Source organism: Pleurodeles waltl, chromosome 7 (genome assembly GCF_031143425.1).
Source record: "Pleurodeles waltl isolate 20211129_DDA chromosome 7, aPleWal1.hap1.20221129, whole genome shotgun sequence".
NCBI lineage: Eukaryota > Metazoa > Chordata > Amphibia > Caudata > Salamandridae > Pleurodeles > Pleurodeles waltl.
Window position 1 is genome coordinate 224,232,083 of NC_090446.1, and position 22,120 is coordinate 224,254,202.

Below are 22,120 nucleotides of genomic sequence, written 5' to 3' on the forward strand. Positions count from 1 at the left end.
CAGTTTTAGTGCCATAAAGAAGCGCAGAAGGTTTATATGCCTACTGCAAAGAGCAAATCTGTATTTTATGTCAATAGCTGAGTACATTAGTAAAGTCAGCCATTACCTGCGCTATAATACAAATGAAATGTATGTGCAGGGTGGGGGGCAGCTATGGAGAGATGAAGGGCACTTTTGCTGGGTGGTAATGAGGGAATCCGAGGAGAAGGGAGTGGGAGCCCCAATAATGATTCTTGGACTGGGCGCAGGAGGTGCTAAAGACTGTGACGAATGGTATGTGACAAGGTGTTTTTTGAGTGTCTTGAAAGAACGTGCTGATTGAGGGAAGAAGCGCAGGTAAGGTGGCCTCTACTGATGCACGTATCTCACACACACCATCGATTTTTGTGACTGTCTACGTAGGCTACTGTTTAAGAGCAACAGTTTAGCCAATAGCAGAGATGGCATCTTGCTGGATGACTGCTGCCGTCACTTGGGTTATAGAGGACAGCTCTGACATAGGATCAGAGACTGAGACATCAGATACTGACACAGCATCTGAGGGATAGGACAATGGCGCAAACTCTGGGAGTGATTTTTCAGTCGGAGGAGTCCCATTCGATAACTCCTCTTCCAGTAAATTATGAGGGAGGTGATGAGGACAGTCCTGCTGTCCCTTCGCAAGCACAGTCTGTTCAACGGGGTAATAGTGGGTTAGCCCAACTCAGAGAGAAGGTGAATGCGGTGGCAAGCAGAGAGAGAGAGTGCTCTCTTGGGAGCTCCCCAATTTAGTTCAGCCTCAAATTCCACCACCCAAATCGTATTGTGGAGACATCAAAATTATCTATCACAAACAAACTGGTTTTGTAAGGCAGACACCTGTGTTTTTGGTCCTGGGTTCGGCGGCCATATAGAGAAACATACTAAACCGAAACATTTCTGGACACTAGACATCCGGGGGAGTCCACAGAGGTGTGACTTGTGTGGATTCCCCAAAGTTTTCTTACCCAGAATACCCTGCAAAGCTGAAATGTTGAATATAAACTCTATTTTTCTCGCATTTCTGTTACACAAACTACAGTAATATTCTGGGATCCACAAAATTCCTACCACCCAGTGATTCCTCACCTGTCCTGATAAAAACACTACCCACTTGAGTGCCTATACCTAGTGCCTGCGTCAGGAATGGATCACCCCATCTTGGATTCCCCTAGGTGTCTAGTTTTAAAAAATGCACTGGCTTGCTAGGTTTCCCCAGGTGCAGGCTGAGCTAGAGACCAAAATCCACAGGTAGGCACTTTGTAAAAAACACCTCTGTTTTCTGTGAAAAAATGTGATGTGTCCACGTTGTGTTTTGGGCCATTTCCTTTCGTGGGCGCTAGGCCTACCCACACAAGTGAGGTACCATTTTAATCGAGAGACTTGGTGGAATGCTGGGTGGAAGGAAATTTGTGGCTCCTCTCAGATTCCAGAACTTTCTGTCACCGAAATGAGAGGAAAAAGTGTTTTTTTGGCCAAATTTTGAGGTTTGCAAAGGATTCTGGGTAACAGAACCTGTTCAGAGCCCCACAAGTCACCCCATCTTGGATTCCCCTCGGTGTCTAGTTTTAAAAAAATGTGCTGGTTTGCTAGGTTTCCCCAGGTGCCGGCTGAGCTAGAGGCCAAAATCCACAGGTAGGCACTTTGTAAAAAACACCTCTGTTTTCTGTGAACAAATGTGATGTGTCCACGTTGTGTTTTGGGCCATTTCCTTTCGTGGGCGCTAAGCCTACCCACACAAGTGAGGTACCATTTTTATCGGGAGACTTGGGGTAACGCTTGGTGGAAGGAAATTTGTGGCTCCTCTCAGATTCCAGAACTTTCTGTCACCGAAATGAGAGGAAAAAGTGTTTTTTTGGTGAAATTTTGAGGTTTGCAAAGGATTCTGGGTAACAGAACCTGGTCAGAGCCCCACAAGTCACCCTATCTTGGATTCCCCTTGGTGTCTAGTTTTCAAAAATGCGCTGGTTTGCTAGGTTTCCTCAGGTGCCGGCTGAGCTAGAGGCCAAAATCCACAGGTAGGCACTTTGTAAAAAACACCTCTGTTTTCTGTGAAAAAATGTGATGTGTCCACGTTGTGTTTTGGGCCATTTCCTTTCGTGGGCGCTAAGCCTACCCACACAAGTGAGGTACCATTTTTATCGGGAGACTTGGGGTAACGCTTGGTGGAAGGAAATTTGTGTCTCCTCTCAGATTCCAGAACTTTCTGTCACCGAAATGAGAGGAAAAAGTGTTTTTTTGGTGAAATATTGAGGTTTGCAAAGGATTCTGGGTAACAGAACCTGGTCAGAGCCCCACAAGTCACCCTATCTTGGATTCCCCTAGGTGTCTAGTTTTCAAAAATGCGCTGGTTTGTTAGGTTTCCTCAGGTGCCGGCTGAGCTAGAGGCCAAAATCCACAGGTAGGCACTTTGTAAAAAACACCTCTGTTTTCTGTGAAAAAATGTGATGTGTCCACGTTGTGTTTTGGGCCATTTCCTTTCGTGGGCGCTAGGCCTACCCACACAGGTGAGGTACCATTTTAAAAAGTGTTTTTTTGGCCAAACTTTGAGGTTTGCAAAGGATTCTGGGTAACAGAACCTGGTGAGAGCCCCACAAGTCACCCCATCAGCTCACTTTCAATATTTTTTTATTTCAGCTGTTATTTTCTGTAGGAAAACCTTGTAGGATCTACACAAATGACCTGTTGCTGAATTCAGAATTATGTCTACTTTTCAGAAATGTTTAGCTTTCCAGGATCCACCATTGGTTTCCCACCCATTCCTGTCACTAACTGGAAGGAGGCAGAAAGCACCAAAAATTGTAAAAATAGGGTATGTCCCAGTAAAATGCCAAAATTGTGTTGAAAAATGTGGTTTTCTGATTCAAGTCTGCCTGTTCCTGAAAGGTGGGAAGATGGTGATTTTAGCACCAGAAACCCTTTGTTGATGCCATTTTCAGGGAAAAAAACACAAGCCTTCTTCGGCAGTCCTTTTTTTCCCATTTTTTTGAAAAAAGAGAAATTTTCACTGTATTTTGGCTAATTTCTTGGTCTCCTCCAGGGGAAACCACAAACTCTGGGTACCATTAGAATCCCTAGAATTTCGGAAAAAAAGGACGCAAATTTGGCGTGGATAGCTTATGTGGACAAAAAGTTATGAAGGCCTAAGCGCGAACTACCCCAAATAGCCAAAAAAGGGCTCTGCACGGGGGGGAAGGCCCAGCAGCTAAGAGGTTAACTTACAGGCCCTGGGTGCACTTTTTACCGTATACTTGGGACTTATATGTAATTTAAATGTGTGAATTATAGGTATGGCAAATTCACCACGTTGAAAGAGAGCGCACAGACACTTAATCACTGGTTAGTAGTGTAAGGAGCACAGTGTTCTACAGACAGCAAAATATGGGGTCAAGCAAAAGGCAAACTAATCTAGTTTTGCCCTGCAAAAAGGGCAGATTTGCTATAGGGTCATGCTTCAGGGGCATCTGGAGGAAGGGGGTGCTGTGGTTTAGCCAGAGGCAGCATTGTCTGATCACCTTATGGTGCAGAAGGGAGGTGGGCTATTCCTTCCTCTACAGCCTCTGCCACTATACTCAGACTCAGTAATTTCACGTCTGGAAACACTAGACACTCATTCTGTGGCTTAGTGGTATCTCTTAGAGATACTACTCTGTCATGGATACTGATATTCATAGTGGCAGAGTGATAACATTTACCCTGTTGCTAAAAATGCTGAGGAACTGACACTGATATGTCACAAACTCCCTCTCATTTACAAGTGTTCATGTCTGCTCTTGGTTAGAGCACAATTGCATTAAAACTTCAGAAGTATTTATATTTGATAAGAATCAAAAATCAAAGTGGTGTATTATCAGAGCACCAACAGGAGTTATAGGAATTTAACTACTTGGGGATTTGCTTCTCAAAGACTGGAAATTGAAACAGATATACAGGGCGCGTTTTAGAATTTGGTAGGTTACCTGCTACAAATGTGACATAAACTATGTCCACCTTATTACAAGAGATGCCATATAATGCACTTGTAATAAGGCAGACAGGATATTCATGAAGTTTGTGAAGGAATAACCCATCGTCCAAATCCTAAATCAGGCCTGTGTTTATTGTGATAAAGAAAACTCATGGCTGTGTTGCCATAGAGTTGGCATTTGAATTGATGTGCTGATGCATTCCTTAGATTGCCGATTCTATTAGTCTTGATGGTATTGACTGCTCAGTTATGAATCGCTTCACTGCTCTAAAAGCAACTTAAGATAAATTTAATGGAATCGTTTTAACTCATGTAGAATAACAGTAGTACACTCTGAACTGGGAGTATTTAGGATACAAATATAACTTATTTAACCCACGGATGACCTATTCTAGTATAATTTAACAAAGTAATTATAATATTTGCTTTATCACAATGAAAGTCATACAAGGGTATTCCAAATACACATATACACACAGGAGGGTACGCCCAAACAGTTTTTTATAAGCTCGGGAAGGAGGAGATAGCAAAACAATAACAAGGTACCTGCTAAACCTATCCTTTTTATTTCAGGGAATCAATCAAAAAGAAAGTGACCCCTGTCATAAAACGTTTCATAGTATTTGCAGACATTTTAAATCTTTTTTTATCTTCAAAAGTTACATTTACAACAATCTCTCACGCATAACATAGTTTATTTTAGTAAGAAACTTATACATAGACTCTACAATCAAAACACCACAAACACAATATAAAATCACATCTTACGAAGTGATACATTGACAAAACCCCACTCACAAAGCACTCACTCTAATTCATGGTCACACTCTCATATGCTCTCCTGTGTATAAGTTTAATAGATTCTCAGAACACAATAAATTCAAAAGAGCAAACCAAGGGCCCTGAATCTTTTTTCCTCAAGGTGGTGGGTCAGTTGCCTGTTGACGATCTTCTTGATGACCTTCACCGGAAACGGGAGCAGGGAGATGGGCCGGTAGTTTTTGGGGTCCTTTGGGTCCGCCTTGGAATTCTTGAGTAAGATCGGTGTGCTTCCAGCTTTCTGGGAAGGTGGTGGTTTTGAAGGAGCTGTTGATGATCATCCGGAGTTGGGGGATGATGATGGAGCTTGCTTTGTTGAAGATGTGGTTTGGGCAGGAGTCAGATGGTGAACCGGAGTGAATGGTGCTCATGACTTTGGTGGTGTCATCGTCGCTGATGTCGGTGCAGGAGAGCAGGATTTTGGTGTGGCTGGGGGGTGCTGAGTCTGAGGTGTTGGCGACTGTCGGTGGGGTCGTGGTGTTGAAGCTGTCATAGATGTGCGATCTTGCAGTGAAAGAAGGAAGCAAGAGAGTCGCAGAGGTCTTGCGAAGGTGGTATGTCGTTGGTGCTGGAGCTGTGGTTGGAGAGTTACTTCACAATGTTGAAGAGCTCTTTGCTGTTGTGCGCATTGTTGTCGATTCATTCCTTGAAGGAGAATATTTTGGCGGTCCGGGTGAGCTGGTGGTGCTTGTGGATGGCGTTCTTGAGGGCCGTGTGGGTGGCAGGTGTCTGTTCTTGGTGCCACTTTTTCTCGAGTTTCGACAAGTCTGTTTGGAGGCCCGGAGGTCGGTGGTGAACCAGGTGGCCCTTCTGAAGGAGAGTTTCTTAATCATGGCGAAATCGTTGGCGCAATCGTCGATCCAGTGCCTGAGGTTGTGGGCAGCTGTGTTGGTGGTGTCGGCTTGTGGGGCTCAGGCGAGGGCGGAGATCAGCTGTTCGTTGGTGACCTTGTTCCAGCTGCGGCGAGGAATCGGTTGTGGGTGGTGGGCGTGGTGGGTTTCTGGAAGGTGAAGTGGATGCAGCGGTGGTCGGTCCTGTGGAGTTCGGTTGTGTGGCTGAAGGCGATGTGGCTGCTGGAGGAGAAGATGGGGTCGAACGTGTGTCCGGCGGAGTGGGTGGGTGACGTGACGAGCTGTTTGAGTCCGAGGTTGGCGAGGTTGTCAAGCAGGGAGGTGAAGTTGCGGTCATTGGTGTTCTCGAGGTGGAAGTTCAGGTCTCCGAGGAGGATGTAGTCTGTAGAAGCAAGGGCTTGAGTGCTGAGTGGAGTCACTGAACTATGATGAGGTCCGGGGGGTCTGTAGATGAGGCTACCTCTGAGGGTGGTCTTGGGATCGATGTGGATTTGGAAGTGCATGTGTTCGGCGGTGCTGAGGGTGTCTTCGGTGTTGGTCGAGATTCTGATGGTGTTCCTGTGGACGATGGCGATCCCTCTTCCCGGTCTGTTGGTGCGGTCTCTGTGGGTGATCTTGTAGCCGTCCGGGATGGCTATGACTATGTCGGGTGCTGAGGATGGGTTCATCCAGGTCTCCGTAAGGAAGGCGATGTCCGGGGAGGAAGAGTCGAGAAGGTCCCAGAGTTCGATGCCATGCTTGGGGACTGAGCAGGTGTTGAGAAGGATGCATCTGAGGTGGTTGCGTCTGGTTCTGGTGGGCGGGGCAGCGGCTCGGGGGCTGGTGAAGCTGCAGCTCCGGCAGGAGAACGGTCCATGGGTGAACTTTGGTGAGGCCTGGCTGATCGGCCGGCGTTGAGGGCCTGGAGAATGTTGGTGTCGTAGTAGCATCGGGCGAAGGGGCAGTCGCAGGGGCCAGGGGGTCTGGCGCTGGGCGCGTTCCAGGCACGGATGGGCCCAGATGGGCTTGCCTCTGGCACGCCTCTGGTGTGCCAGCAGCGCGGCCGTGCAGCGGGCGCCATTAGGAAGGGGAGGTGGGAGGGGGAGCAGCAAGGAGGTGGGAGGGAAGCGTGAATGGGAGCGCGAGGGGGCAGGCGGCAGGGGATGCAGCGGCAGAACCCACAAAGGGGAGAAGAGAGAGAGCGTGAAAAAACCTGCCAAAAGGCGATCGAAGACAGAGAAACAAAGAAAACAGAGAATCAGAGAAAAGAACACTAAAGAGGCATAAGGGAAAAAACAGACACAAAGACAGACACACAGTACTTATGGTTCACCAGTGGCCACCAGGGATGAGGCACAGGCGTGAGCCTGCGGGTGGAGGAGGGCCTCAAACTCACAGCATTAGCGAGGGTGGGGAAAAAGGACATGGGCACAGACAGGTGAAGCTGTGCGGCATGTGGAGCTTCTCCTGACCACAACAGCAGGTCAAGGGTCAATCTCCTCACCGCGCAGCGGCCGCCATTAAGAAGGGGAGGTGGGAGGGAGGAGCAGCTGGGAGGAGGGAGGGAAGCGCAAATGGGCACATGAGGGGGACGGGGCTGAAGGGGACGCAGTGGCGGGAACCACGAAGGGAAGAACAGGGAGAGAGCATGAAAAAAGCAGAGAAAAGGCAAAAGAAAACAGAGAAACAGAAAACAGAGAAACAGAAAAGAACAGTAAAGAGGCAGAAGGGAAAAAACAGTCACAAAGGCAGACACACAGTACTTATGGCTCACCACTGGCCACCGGGGGTGAGGTGCAGGAATCATCTTGCAAACTGTCCCGTAGAAGAGGTTCCAAAAGGTCAGCTTATCTGGTATACATATTATTCCTGTTGTCTTCACCAATAAAGGGCTGCTCCTCCCGTGTCCAAAGGAGTAGCTCCAATAAAATGCAAACCAAAATGTGGCAACTTTCAAAGTCCTTTGCATCATCTCGCTTATGTGCCATATTGGTGTCATACGATTCTGAAACAAGATCCTCACGAGGTGCAGGAGAGATAAATATGTTTATTTAACAAGATTTTAAGAACAACAGGAGGGAGCTGCCAGTCAGCTTCGCAACTATCTCTCTCTTCTCTCGAGCCTCCATCCACATTCGAGTAATACCCCACTGTTTATTGGACTCCAAGTACACCATCAGAAAACACTGGTGCAACATATCTCCCTCCTTACATTGAACAATACAACAGCAACATTGGAACAGATAAGGTTAAAACAGTAGAGGAAAATAAAAAAAGGCACAACATAATGTTGTGAGGTTATTTTAGTGAACTTTTTATTGGTACTTTATTTAGCCATAGGCCTGCCGCTTCTACCCTTTAGTCTGATAACAATTTATGTTATTCATTTTAATTTCTGAGCAGAAGCTTCATTCTGCGGTTATGTTTTATTTGTTTTATTTCAGACACTTGTAGCCTAGGAACTGTTTTCATTCTTCTTAGTAGGACATTCTTGTTCTGTAACCTGCTCAAGGCAGTATTTAATACTGTTGTCAGTACAAAGTAGGAACACCACAATCTTTGCCACTTTACAAGAAACATGTGTTCTTATATTAGGACAGTTTTCTCAGAATGCCAGCTGGTTTATTATAAAGCGTCCCTCTGTCCCCTAAATGTTAGAGGAAGAGTTCAAGCCAGAAAACTGCCACTGCATGCTGTCGCTTCACTGCAGCTGTTTGCTCAGAATTGACATATGTTCTGCCCACACAGGAGAGGATTCTCAGGAAACCAACATCCTCTTTGCTACTACCACCTTCAGATTTGGGGGATGGTGTCTTCCTAGGGGTCATGCAGGGGGAATTAAGGCTAACACTGCTGTGCTCTAGTAGTACCTTTTGGCATATGCAGGAAGTCCCTCCCACAGCATTCTGACACTATTGTGGGACTTTTCTTATATTTCACTTTCCATGACACTGCATAGCTATTATTACGTTTTATCATCCTAATCATTGCAGTACATGCTATTTTATGTAGAATGCAGTTAATTCAATAAAATGTATTGAACCAATTGTTGCTTCTGTTTTTCTGTGCATGTGTGAGACAAATGTAACCGAGAGAAAAGGGTGAGATCAGTTACACCATGATTTTCCTGAGAAATCAGAAAGTCATGCACACGGCTGTCACAAATCACCGTTTCAGGTGCTGGTGAGGTAATGCTAGTTGGCCAGGAGGGTTAAGCCGACAGTGGTCACAAGGTGTGGAATTGGATTCAGTTCCCCAAAACCTGGTGGTGCTTCCGCCCGAATCCAGCAGTCTCATTGGTACAATGAGAGCCAACATGACATGGTGCCATCTACGTTTGGTCAGACATTGAATTACAGATTTCACTGAGTATCTCTGTCTCTCTACTTGCTAAAGACACCCCAATACTATATACAGATATGTCCTTTGTTTTTGAGGATTTCCTTCTCAGCTAGATTGGTAGCACCTATTTTAGACTGAAGGTTGTTCAAGCTTAAACTTTAAAAGGATTAATCCCCATTTGGTGTCCTTATCTCTGAACCACTACATTTACTATGGCAAACCTTCAGTGGGTGATAATTGCAGACAATATGAGGCCTCCCCTCAATAATCATTTATTAAACAATGGCCTTACAGCCAAGAGGGGGGTGCTGTTACATTTGTGGTGAACCCCCTCCAGCTTATAGGACAGAAATGTTCTACTCTTGGGTCAATTTTCCAGCAGTTGATTAGAACACTAATACATTTCATCATTACACACATGCTAATGCACCTGCAGAGTATAGAGCATACACATTCACAGAGATACCTCTATCTTTTCAAGACCACCAGAACTGGCTTAATGCCGCCCTACCACATACGAAAGTACACCTTAGGTTACGTCCTCTGAGTAATGATGGTCCTGCCTGGCCTTCATTGGCCACATATCTACAGCATCCTGATGCATGCACCTTGGCGGTAGCTGAGGTTTGCTGCTTATACATTGAGCTTGTAGCCAGGGTAGAAGTCAGGGGTACACAGGGGTGGACAGCGCCCATCCACTACTTTTACAGGGTGGATGCCGTCCCCTCTGCAACAAAGCTGAGTCCCAGTGAAATATGCTAAATGTGCCCGGATGTAATTTGCAGACACTGGACACATACAGCAGAGTCTGCACATTGTCTGCTTTCCGTTTTGAGCAGCAAAGTGCAGGAGGCATGGGGGCTTTCTTACGTACGATTCCAGCTGAGCCCACAACAAATGCCCCGTTTAAGGGTCATCAGCAGTTTTTTTGACCCTGTAGAAACCTGGCTGGGGACTATATAGGGCTTAAAACCTCAATGCCTACACAATGGAGGGGGAACAAAGGCATGTGACTTCTCGCTTTCCAAGTACTTAAAAGAAACTAAGATCTGGAAGCAAGTTTTTCACTCTGTTCAGTCCCTGTATACAGTTGATATGCATGCACTGTAGAATGTCAGATGTATCAGTCTGTATGAGGTTTTGCACAGATAACAATTTAAATACCACTGTTTTTGTAATTTTATCCTTTTTTTGCGCTACGCATCCCAATGTATTGTATCACAACAATGCGTTACAAAAGGCAATGAGGGTTACAAGGTGTAGCAGTTACATATTGCCCTTACCGGTAGACAATATTGTGCTCATTACGAATTTGGTGGGCTTTTGAAAGACCGCTGAAGTGGCGGGTGCCCAAAGACCCCCAATATTGGTGGTATCCCGCCTGCCGTGCTAAGAGTCCACAAAGTACACCGCCTAAAATCAGCCATAAATCCAAAACTGCCAGGACAAAGGTGGATGGGAAAGAGGTGGTTGCACCACCAGCATTACAACCCACAAATCAGCACAGCAGTCCTTCCATGCTGGAAAAACATTGGCGTCTGAACTGCTGTGCTCAGAACTCACTCCTGTCAGAACACAACACCACATTGGACAGTTCTAATACCCCACACCTAAGACACATACACACACCAGGCACACCTATTCACTGCACTCTATAACACACCCCCACACACACCCACAGTCCTTTGCTACCAGAAAAACACACACTGACTGCAAAAAGTGCAGAAATGTAGGACACAGCACTGTTACACCATAGCCACCATCACATTTCACATTCATCACACACCACACAACAGCACCAGCAACACAATACACACATCGTTACTGCATACAAACACCACATGCAACCAGCGCATAAAACAAAACCCCCACCCCACCAACCAACCCCATACTACACCATTGCACACAACACTCACCACCACAAACAACACAACCACCATATCATGTTGAAAGCACCCAGAGAATTGTCAACAGGGTCAACTCAGTGAACAAGCATCCATACACAAGGGAGGACATCAGGAAGAGGTGGACTGACCTACGGGGAAGGTGCATTCCATGGCACCACAACACCAGATAGCCATTCACAAGACTGGAGGTGGGCCCCCGCCACCTCCCCCACAGTTTTCATTGTGGGAGGAGAAGGTCTTGGCAATCCTGCACCCTGATTGCCTGGCTGGAATACCCGGAGGACTGGAGCCTGATATGTAACCATCACTCCCCTGGTACTAAGTACACCTGTCCAGCATACCCCTCACCACCCTATCACTCCCCAAGTTACCCCTCTACCACTCCACCTCACACACAATCTCCTAATACCCCTCTCCTACATGCCACATCATCACCCTGCCACAATGCCCACACAGTCCCACCCAGGGCACGGATAGCACTGCCACTACAACACCCACAAAGCACCTGTTCATCTATATCAATACCTGCTAAGAGCACTGCACAGTATAACTCCTGCATGTACAAACATTATACCCACCACACCAACTGGATGCTTACAATGATGGTCAACTCATGGCAATGACAGCAATGCAATCCCCATGACCGAGCATTCAGTGTAACGTGTAATTTAGCTCACAATCCACTATCCACAAACAATGCCTGCAGTGCAGCATCTGTCATTGCCATAACTGGGACTCAAGTTAAGCCACTGTATGCATCAGACAAACAGACAACCAATCACAAATACACCAGATAACAATATTCTACTCCTTTCACAGGTACCCCAGACACTGGCACCATGAAGACAATGCCAGAGACTGCCAGCCGTTCCCAGGATGAAGGCCCCAGTGACTAGTACGCCTCAAGATGCCTTGAGAGGGATGACTTACCTGGCTCATCGGGTACAGCTCGTCAGTCCACCACTCCCACCTCACCCTGCCCACATCCAATGATTCCCACCTTGTGGCAAATACAGCACAGCCAACCCCTGGTCCCTTAACCTGTGTCCCAAGGATTTGTTGATCAGTTGTGCGTCCCACAGTACAGAACAAGAGTCTAACAACAAACCCAAGACAGTAAAGTCCTGGTGATGCTGCGAGTGGGCACACCGTGCCTGTGGCACAGGCACATGGGGGCAGGAGGTGTGGGGGGACTTTTGTGGACCAGAGGATGGGGAAGCCAAGGAACCTGACTGAACAGGAGGCCATCTCCCAAGTTCTGGGAGCATACCAGCAATCCCAGGAGAAGATGGTCCAAATTCTCAATATCTTGGGGGAAAACCAATAGCTGCAGATGGAATACAATCAGGAGGCCATGCAGCAGTGGCAGGCACTCAATGCCTCCATGTCTACCATTGCAGAGGTGCCCAGGGACCTCCCAGACATTCTGTGTCCCACCTCCACCCACCATCAGGCCCCTTCCATTGGCACCCCATTATCCAAGCAATCTACGTCAGCGGCAGCCAGTGGACTGGAGGCCATGCCAGGGGACCCACAGGCCACTGGCACTTATCCGGCATCTGGCTGGATGACATGCCAAGACCAATACCACTGCCAGGAAGTAAACCTCTCCTGAACATTCCCACTTGTGTGCCACTGACACACACTGTTGACTGTTCAATGTCATCTCTCACCTTTTTCGATGACTCTTGGGCACTGGACCTGTGCTTCCTACAGCTAGGCCAACTACTCTGATGAAAACACCCACTATGACCCCACTCATCAACTGTAGGACAATATGTGCACAGTAAACATTGTAGAGCACAGCATATGAATTTGTGTGTTTATTGAATGATGTGGAAATGTGAGCGAATTGAAATGTAACGGGTCTTAAGACCCATCAAGCTACACCCAGTGCAACTCACAGTAGAGGGAGGCATCCACCTCAGGGAACATAGGACACCAGAGATGTTACATTAGACTTCTCAAGGAGAGTTAACAGTCCAGTCACACACCAGAGTAGATCCAGTTATCCAATCTGACAAAGGCAACACAGGAAAACAAATCAGGATGTGAGCCATGGTGCCACCCCATGCACATATGCAGTAATTTGTAGCAGTGCTCCTTGTGCTTTGGCAAGGAAACAGGGCACAACACATTATACCTCTGCATCAAGAAACACAAGAATGACATAACCAAAAAACTGTAGCTGACATCTGGAATGGGCTCAACACAACACCTCCAACTATTAGTAGACCCAACTTGACATGATAAGCTCAGACAACTGTTAGGATATGAGAGGAAGCTCTCTACAGAACCCATAGCTTGATTCACTTCTGGACAGGAGATGGCATGACACATAGCACACTGCAGGACTGTCCTCAGTAGATGTCAAATTAGCAGCCTGCATATGGTACAAATGCACTGTTTAGACCACTGACTATGCTCCTGACATAAATTCAGTGGTCTATCAGCACCCACATGTTGTAAGTGTAAAAGTGACATCCCCACTGATATACCTGGCCAGGAGGGGCTGTATATTGAATAGAAGTGCAAATATTTCACATACTACATTACACACACAACATGCCTGTATGTCATTGGAAGTACTGATTGATCTGCTCCGTCCTAGGCTCTGCTGCACCATCACAATCTGCCTCCTCATCACTTTCCATGTGTCCATCACCACCCACTGGTCCAGTGGCCATCTCCTCATCTGGCAGTATTTGAATTTGACATCTGAGGGCCACATTGTGGAGCATACAGCAGGCAACAATGATCTGGAAAACCTTTTGGGGACTGCGGAGGAGGGCAGAGGTGCAGGTGAGCCCCATGCTATTGTAGGGTGTGTTAGGTGTGTGTGTTGTAGTGAGTGGCATAGGCATACTGGCCAGGGAGTGCATGCATGCTTGGGTCATGGATATGTTAAGTGTGAGCCGTTTGGATCAATGTGGATGGCAAGGTGGTGTGTTTGGTGTTTGTAATTTACTGCTGTCAATGTTCTGCCAAACCTAATCACATTTTCCTCCTATCTGTGTCACCCATCCACGTCAGAGCCCATCAGAAGGGGATATGGCATGCCATCATCAAACAAGTGTGGTCACTGGGGGTCCAGAGCCTGTGGAGCACACATTAAAGTAAGCGGTGGGCGGACATGAGAGGCTGGGCCCGGAAGATCACGGAGGACCAACTGGGGGTGTCTTGCCTGTCAGACCCTGAGCCCCCTAATGGCCTCTATTTTGGCAGTGGCTTACCCTGAACTGGATGGGTGCTTGAGGATAGCACGGCAGTAACAAGGAGGTGAGTGCTGGCTGTAATCTCACACTTGGCCAGGCTTGAGTGGGATTGGGTAGCTTGATTCTGCCATACTGTGAATGTGGACAATGTTAACCATATAACTGCGATGAATATCAGTGACCCTGCCAGGGTACCCATGTTTATGTGTGACAAGACAATGCTGTCAGTGGAGTACATCCACAGACCTACCTTGTTTGGGGCTGTTTTGACTACCTATGCATTTTGTCTGAGCAGCTCCAAACATCGCCATCAGTGCATCAGAGCTGTAAATGCAAATCCATCTGTGTTCTCCTACTGGACCAGTGTATGTATTGGTTCGGTATAGTTGTAGCCATTGACTGTAAGTGGGTCTGCCTCCACATTTCCACCAGAAGAAGGGCCTGAATGTGACAGGAGTATTGGCCTGATAGCTGACTATGCAATCATATGTCACCGTCTGTATTTAGGGATTTGTAGGGATACAACAAAGGCATACTGCTAAATGTCTTACAGCAAGTGCAGCTTTTGTAGATATCATTGTGTGGATGTGACCTTACAACAATGGGTTGGTACTAGATGTGATAAGTGCCCAAGGAGACCACTGAAGTGACAACTTTGTGAATCCATGTGAAATTACATATTCTCTTGACAAAACCCCAGTGAGATGCAGTGTCACTGCCTCTTCATGGCCACATTCCTACTTGTGTGCACATCTGTTGGGACATGTCCATTAAAGCTTTGCAGGATGAAATAGGTATTGGCAGACTTGGAGTGTAAATGCAATGGCATGCCCTGACATGTGATGTAATGTGTGATATGTACATGTTCAGATGTGTTAATGCGAGTTAAGTTTTGACCGTTTCCTCACCTATCTTTCTCTCTCCCTCCTTGTCTTTCTCTCCCTTTGTGTGCATCAGCATCATCTGGCAAAGGGGAAGAGGCACTGGCTAGTGGGGAAGCGGCAGCCCATGGGACCCATGAGGCGGAATCCAGCTAGCCTGAGGGACCCAGTGGGATGGAGGGCGAGGGGGGTGCCATGGGGAGACCAGATCACCAACATCATCCTCAGAATCCTCCTCCAGTGGACACTCCCTGGTGTTGGCAGACCCATCTGGGACCATCCCAGCACCATCTTTGTCTGCCACCCCCTTACTAGCACCGCCCTTCCTGTAGCTCCCCATCCAGGTGCACCTCTGCCTCTATCCCAGTCAGCACTGCTGCCCTCAGCTAGGAGGGTATTGACCTCTTGAGGTCCACCTCTGTGGGTCAGACCACCATCATGAATGCCATACAGAGACTGGCAGGTCAAGTGCAATAGAGCAATGTGTTCCTGGAAGGCATTCACAGTACCCTGTCTGGCCTGCAGAGATCCTTTCAGGATCTGGCCTCCTCCCTGATGGCAGCCAATGTCCCTTTGTCTATTGTCCCCCCTCCACCTACCTCTTCCCAATCCTAATCCCCTCTCCCCACACCCATCCAGAGCACACCTTCACACACACAGGCATCCACTCCAGCAGACAAAGTTGCACATGACAAATACAAGCATCTCCAGACCCACCACCGGCATGCACACAGACATCACACACCTGCAGACACAACATCCACTCCCTCCATGGACTCCCCCAGCACCCACTCCATCACAGCCACTACACCACTCACACCTGCTAGCACTACATCAACTCTCCCTAATGCAGCCACTACTCCCATCTTACCCAGAGACACTACAATAGCTGACCCACAGACATCCACCTCAGTCACCATATCCGCACTCACCACAACGACCGACACCCCCAGATGCAGCACGTCCACCATACCTGCTGCCACCACCCCAACACACACTCACCCATCTATCGTAGCCATTCCCAGAACCTCCTCCCTTCCTACTCTCAAGACACCTAAATGCCCACATTCACCCACCCAACAGACACTCAGCACACACATGCATACCATTCATGCACCTGCACCCAAGATACATACAAAGACACACCTGACAACCACTCCCACTCCCTCCACTCCCAAATGGTTTTCCCATGACCGCTCTTGTGTACCTAAAAATCGGACATGGAATGTGTGTGAGTGTGTTGTTATGGGTGTGTGTTTGCGTGTGTGTCGGACACTATCCGTCCCTGCTGTGTGTGTTGTGTGTGACGTGGTCAAATGGCTTTCTCTCCAGTGTGTGCTAGGTGTTTGTACTTATGGCAGAAACCCCGGCGGTGTGCTACCTCATAATACTCTCAGCAGAAACATGGTCCCCTCCAGGCTGGAGATGCCTACCACTGTTCAATACAGTCCGTCCGCAGGGGTGGTACTGGCAGGCATTTAGCTGTGATCGGTTCAAATGCCTGCCATGGTCATACTATGGCGGTCTTCTCCGCCGGGCTGGCTGCAGTGTGACCTCCACCATCACCGTGGTGGAGCTCGGGCTGCCAAAATAGCAATGAGAGCCTATGTGTTAAGAGTACATAGCCTGGTGAAACATAAAGTCAGGATTTTAAATGTAACAGTGCTTTAGGATGTCTGCACTAATATGACTTTTTCACTACCCAAAGATCCCCTTTTAGCATCCTTACAAAAACAACTAATTGAGAAAAAATAATGGGGTCCAAACCAAGGCCACTGGAATAATGTTGCAACAGAGGGCCACATTTTTTGGCAGTGTTATGTGGCAAGAAAATGCAAATCATGCTGTGTAATGTGCCCATTTTGTGATAGCACTACTTAATTATTTATCATTGTTACACTTGGTAACATTGTCTATGGAAAAAAATCACCTCATTTGTTCCAGTTTAATACCCAAGTACAGCATTAAACAACTGGAAGATGACAAGTCAACATTTGTGAAGGGTCTTCCACTGCCCAGGGAAACATGTGCAAATAGCTGCGTCTGTACTGATATCCTTTTTTTACTACTCAAAGAAACTCTGTTAGCAGTCTTATAACAGCAAAAGACTGAGAAAAAACACTAAATTATGCCTCAAGAAAATGCAATTTATGCAGCGTACTGTGACACATTTTGTGACAGAACTACTTCATTATTTTGTCATTTTAACACTTAGTAACATTGTCTGAGAAAATATTTCCCCTTATTATTACCAGTTTAATACCAAAATACAGCAATAAATAACTGAAAGATGACCAATCAAAATTTGTGAAACGTGAAGCCGGCATTGATCTGAGGATTTCTGCTTTGACATTGTGTGATTCTACTGCTAGATGGGTGTGGTAAATTTGGGTTATTGAGTGAAGGGGTGAAAACCCCTCTAAAGCAATAAACCACAATTCTTGTCAGGGCTAACCACAAAGGTCACCGAATTAACACATGCTTAACCCTCTAGTAGATTGGCACAAAAGCAATTAGGCTTATCTTGAAGGCAATGTTTAATGTATCTATGCAGCACACAAACAGTAATAAAGTGAAACACAACATAAGAAAAATACCAAAACAATTTGGAAAAATTAATTATAATTTAATAAACAATTTGAGGACAAAACGACTAAAATCAATACAACAGGAGGTATGCAGTTTCAAAGATTTAGGTAACTATAGTGCCTAAAAGCCTTATAGCTATTCCCTATAAGCAAACATGTGTGAGTAACAATGTCACACTGTTAGCATCATAGTATAACTGTAGTGCTACTTGTTAAGGGAGTCCCCCGTAGCCCTCTACATTACTTCCACCGTCCACGTACTCCACTTGAGTGTTCAGTGGCCTTGCTGGCACCTCTTGTAGCCGGTTCCAAGACAGTACTGTGTCTGGTACTGCAACTCCTAGGATCCATCATAGGGGCTGTAAGACTGCTGAAGCTAGAGACCTCCTCACTATCCACACCACCAAGTTCGCTATTTGTAGCACTGCGTGCTGTCTGAATTGCATCCAGAACATTGGTTGTTTGCACCAATCCCTGTGCAACATCCCAACTGCAATGTGCCATCTCCACCTGTGTGCCCACAGCATGTTGTGAAATCAAGGCAGTTGAGCTAGCGAGCCGATTGACCGATCTGCAGAACCCATCAAACCTTCCCATAAATATGTGATGGTGCCTATGGTGGCTGACACGCTCCTGCTGAATCTCAGTGCAGTGTTCCCTAATGGCGTTTGTCAACTCCTTTGTGTTTTCGGCTGCTGTTTGCTGTCCCTCATTCAGAGACTCCAACTGCTTGTGCATGGATCCCATGGTTTCATTGAGCGCATCCAACTTCTTGTGGAGTACTCCCATACTGTCATTGTGAGACACAAACTGCATGTGCATTAATCTCATGTGTTTGCTTTGCAGGCGCTGCACTTTCAGCATGGAAGCTTCAATGCAACTAAAAATTGCCTGCCTGCATTATGATGCCTCCTGAGGGGAGTTGACTGATGCTGGGGCAGGGACTGCTGTCTTCCTGTGGATCTAGCCTCTGAGGATTGTGTGGCTACTTCTTCTGGCATTTCATCTGAGTCCAGGTTATAATCTGGGAGAGGTAACACCCTTGCCCTGCGTCTAGTTGGCGCCATACTGAAGGACTCACTGGTGTTTGAGTCGGATTGTGGCTGTGTTTCACCATCCCCCACATTTCCACCTTCTGCTGTGTCAGGGCCCAGGACATCTACAACGACAATCTGCTGCATGTCCTTTATGAATATTTCACTAAATGTTGCGCAATAATAATGACTGTACACTGATATCGTATCACTGTGAGTTGTATGCGTTGTTCCTCTGTGTGGCTGTACACTAACTTGCTATATATGTGGGATTAACACTTTAGGGGTGTGGACCTCCACTCCCATAAGGCATTGTTGCGTTGTAAGTAAGCTGTGGCATGGGCTACGTATCACAATGCATCGAGCTAATAGAAATTTTCTAAGGGGCATTTGTACATGCACATATGGGGATACACATCATTACTGCCCTTACCTTTGCTGGTGCTGGGTGTCCCTAAGGTGTCAATGTCAGTGACACCACTGAGAGCTTCAGGAAGCAGTGTGGACTCCACCATGTCTTCCAGCGGTGTAGATGGTGTCTGGGTGGGTATCCTCCTTCGGTGCTCCTTGCCTCTTTTAGCCTTCTGGCCACCCTCTCTTTGGCACGGGAACGCAAGTCATACCATCGCTTGCGTATCTCCTCAACAGAGCGCTGTGCATATTTTTGTCTGGATTTCTGTCCACAGTGTCCTCTTCTTACTTTCAGGTACCTGCAGTGAGTTCTTTCCAAAATGTTTGTCATGGATCCTGACCACCTCTTCAGTAAGCACCTCCAATTCCTGCTCACTGAATTTGAGCTTGTGCTTCCTGTCTCCTGTCTCCTTTCTCCTTCACATTCCCATCATTGGCCATATTGCTGTTTGGTCCTGGCTGGAGCACACAACTGTCTCCCTGGTGCTGGGCTGTGTCTCTCTGCCTGCTGCTGTGGGTGTGGCTCCTGGAAACAGCATGGGCTGACTCATTTCCTTTTTGTGATGTCATCAGCCTGTTCTGGTTTGCCATTTTCGCAATTTGCGATTTTCAAATAACGAATCACAAATTATTTTGCGAATCGAGATTTAAAACTTGCAAATTTTAAGAAATCGCTATTACTGACTCGCAGTTTTGATAGATCCCATTTTGCGTTTCTAAAATAGAGATTTCTTAAAATTAGCTATTTATGAAATGCAAACCGGGAGCTCGATACATCTGGCCCTTCGGTTCACAGAAAAAAACTGTAGGCTCCCACAGGTGTATAAAACCAGTCCTGGGCTGTTTTCAGCACGTATAACATCTGTTTTACATGTCATTGACCATGACGCAATATCCTGTGTTGATGACATCTACATAGTGGATGATGATCTCATTCACCACCTGAAGCGAGTGGCCTGCATTGTTGTGGGATTCGCTGAACTCAGCTACAAACTCAATTTTAGGAACGCAGAAATTGCCTTTCTCAGTGTCCTATTTTCAGGATACTAGTTATTGGATGAAGGCAAGGGGCTAGCACCCCACTATCTAGAAAAGTGCACACAATTGCAAACACCAAATACCATAAAAAAAGCTCCAGTCCTTATTGAGGTTTTTAAACTTTGACAGAACTTACATTCCAGATTATGCACAACGCATTAAACCACTGTACGATTTAATACACCTGACTTTTCAAGCAAATATCGGACAGTCGAACACACACACATTCTCAGAGAATTACAAGAAGAAACGTTTGCAGCAAAACATTTACACACAAGGGACAACAAAACACATTTGTTTGTCAAAGTAATTGCTGGTGCCATTGGTTTCACCTATGTAACATTTAATGGGGGTGATACCGTCCCGATTGCATACAAATCACACATATATTCCACAGCTGATCAACAATTCACTCCCACAGAAAAGATTCCTGACTGCTGCTCAGATGGCTGTCACAAAGGCCAGTTTCCTGAATGCTGAGGCATTACATCCACGTTGGATCCAATGGGCAACGTCTCAGACAGCAACCAATGTAGACTATATTTTCAACTCAAAATTACAAACTCAAGAATTCCTTCAATATGAAATGGAATATCCAATACTGGCAAACACGTTGCCAATTGATCAATTTCAAAGAATTATTTATACTGATGGATCAGCCAAATCAGCCCTAGGCAACAATACATCAATATGCCGCCGCTTGCACAGCTATGCGTGGCTTCATGAAAGATGGTGAATTCTATCCATATAACACTTACACACAGTCCTTAGGAGACTGCACTGCACAACTAGCAGAGCTTAAGGCTCTGGTCATGGCACTGGAACACACAGATCCAGAACAGCTAACACTGATAGTCTGTGATTCATACTAATGTGTGCAGTCCTTCAATGAATACCTTTATAACTGGTGTCAGAATGGGTTTGGAGATTCAAAAGCCAACACCATCAAATACAGGGTACTGTCGGGAAAAGTAGCAGGTCTGAAGGAAACGCTACCCAATGCCCATGTAGTTCATACACTGGGACATCAACATGTAGGAGTACACAATGCAGGTAATACCTTGGCTGATGAAACGGACAAGTCAGCAGTAGCTACAGCTTCTGCTGTTGCAATAACTCGATCTGAAGCGAGGTTGGATGATGAAACACTTGCTGCTGTGAAAGCTTTGGCTGCTGGAAAACCATTACCTAAGGCATATCCTGCAAAAAATTGCTACCACATAACTAGCCTAAATACAGCCCTAGTGACAATACCAGTGAAGGGTGATCATGAGATCCCCAACCAAGATCAAAGATCTAAGTTGATAGAAGCAGCACATGAGGGAGTTGCTTCTGCACATGCAGATGTGGAGCGACTATTTTTTTTACTTCAAAAACTCTATTGGTGGCCAGGTTTATACAAACAGACAAAACAATATGTCCTTTGCTGTAACATCTGTCAGCAAAAAAAAGGGTCCATCGTTAAACGTCCACCTCAGACACCCCTTTTCATTTCAAATAAACCACCACAATGAGTGTATCTGGACCATTGTGGTCCCCTGACACCTGATGGTGCACATAAATATATTCTAGTCACTGTCAACTCATGCTCCAGAATTCTATGGTTATGGCCACAATGATCAGCTGACGTTTGAACTATTATTAATGATTTGCAAGTCTTTATCTGTACATATGCAGTTGCAGTTTTCCACTTGGACCAGGATCCTGCTTCCACCTCAGGGCATTCAGGGACACCATGGCTTTGCTAGGGGTCCAACTACATTTCATGTCCCCCTACCATCCCAAGGATAACCATGTAGTGGAGCGGAAGAATTGAGACTTAAAGCAATCCTTAACAGAGAGTATTAGGCATGGGTAGTAGTTGGCTTGGTCATCTATATGGAGTCCAGACAGCACTTAATAATCTGCCCAGAAGGTCTTTGGGAGAGCGCACTCCACATGAGGTGCTGTTCTGGACACAAATGTATGTTCCAGATCTTGATGGCTCTGGCGTGGAGGCAGCAGACACATCTTTTGATAGAAATGAACGTGTCACTGTCTTGCAGGAAATACAACATTTCTGTGATGAAA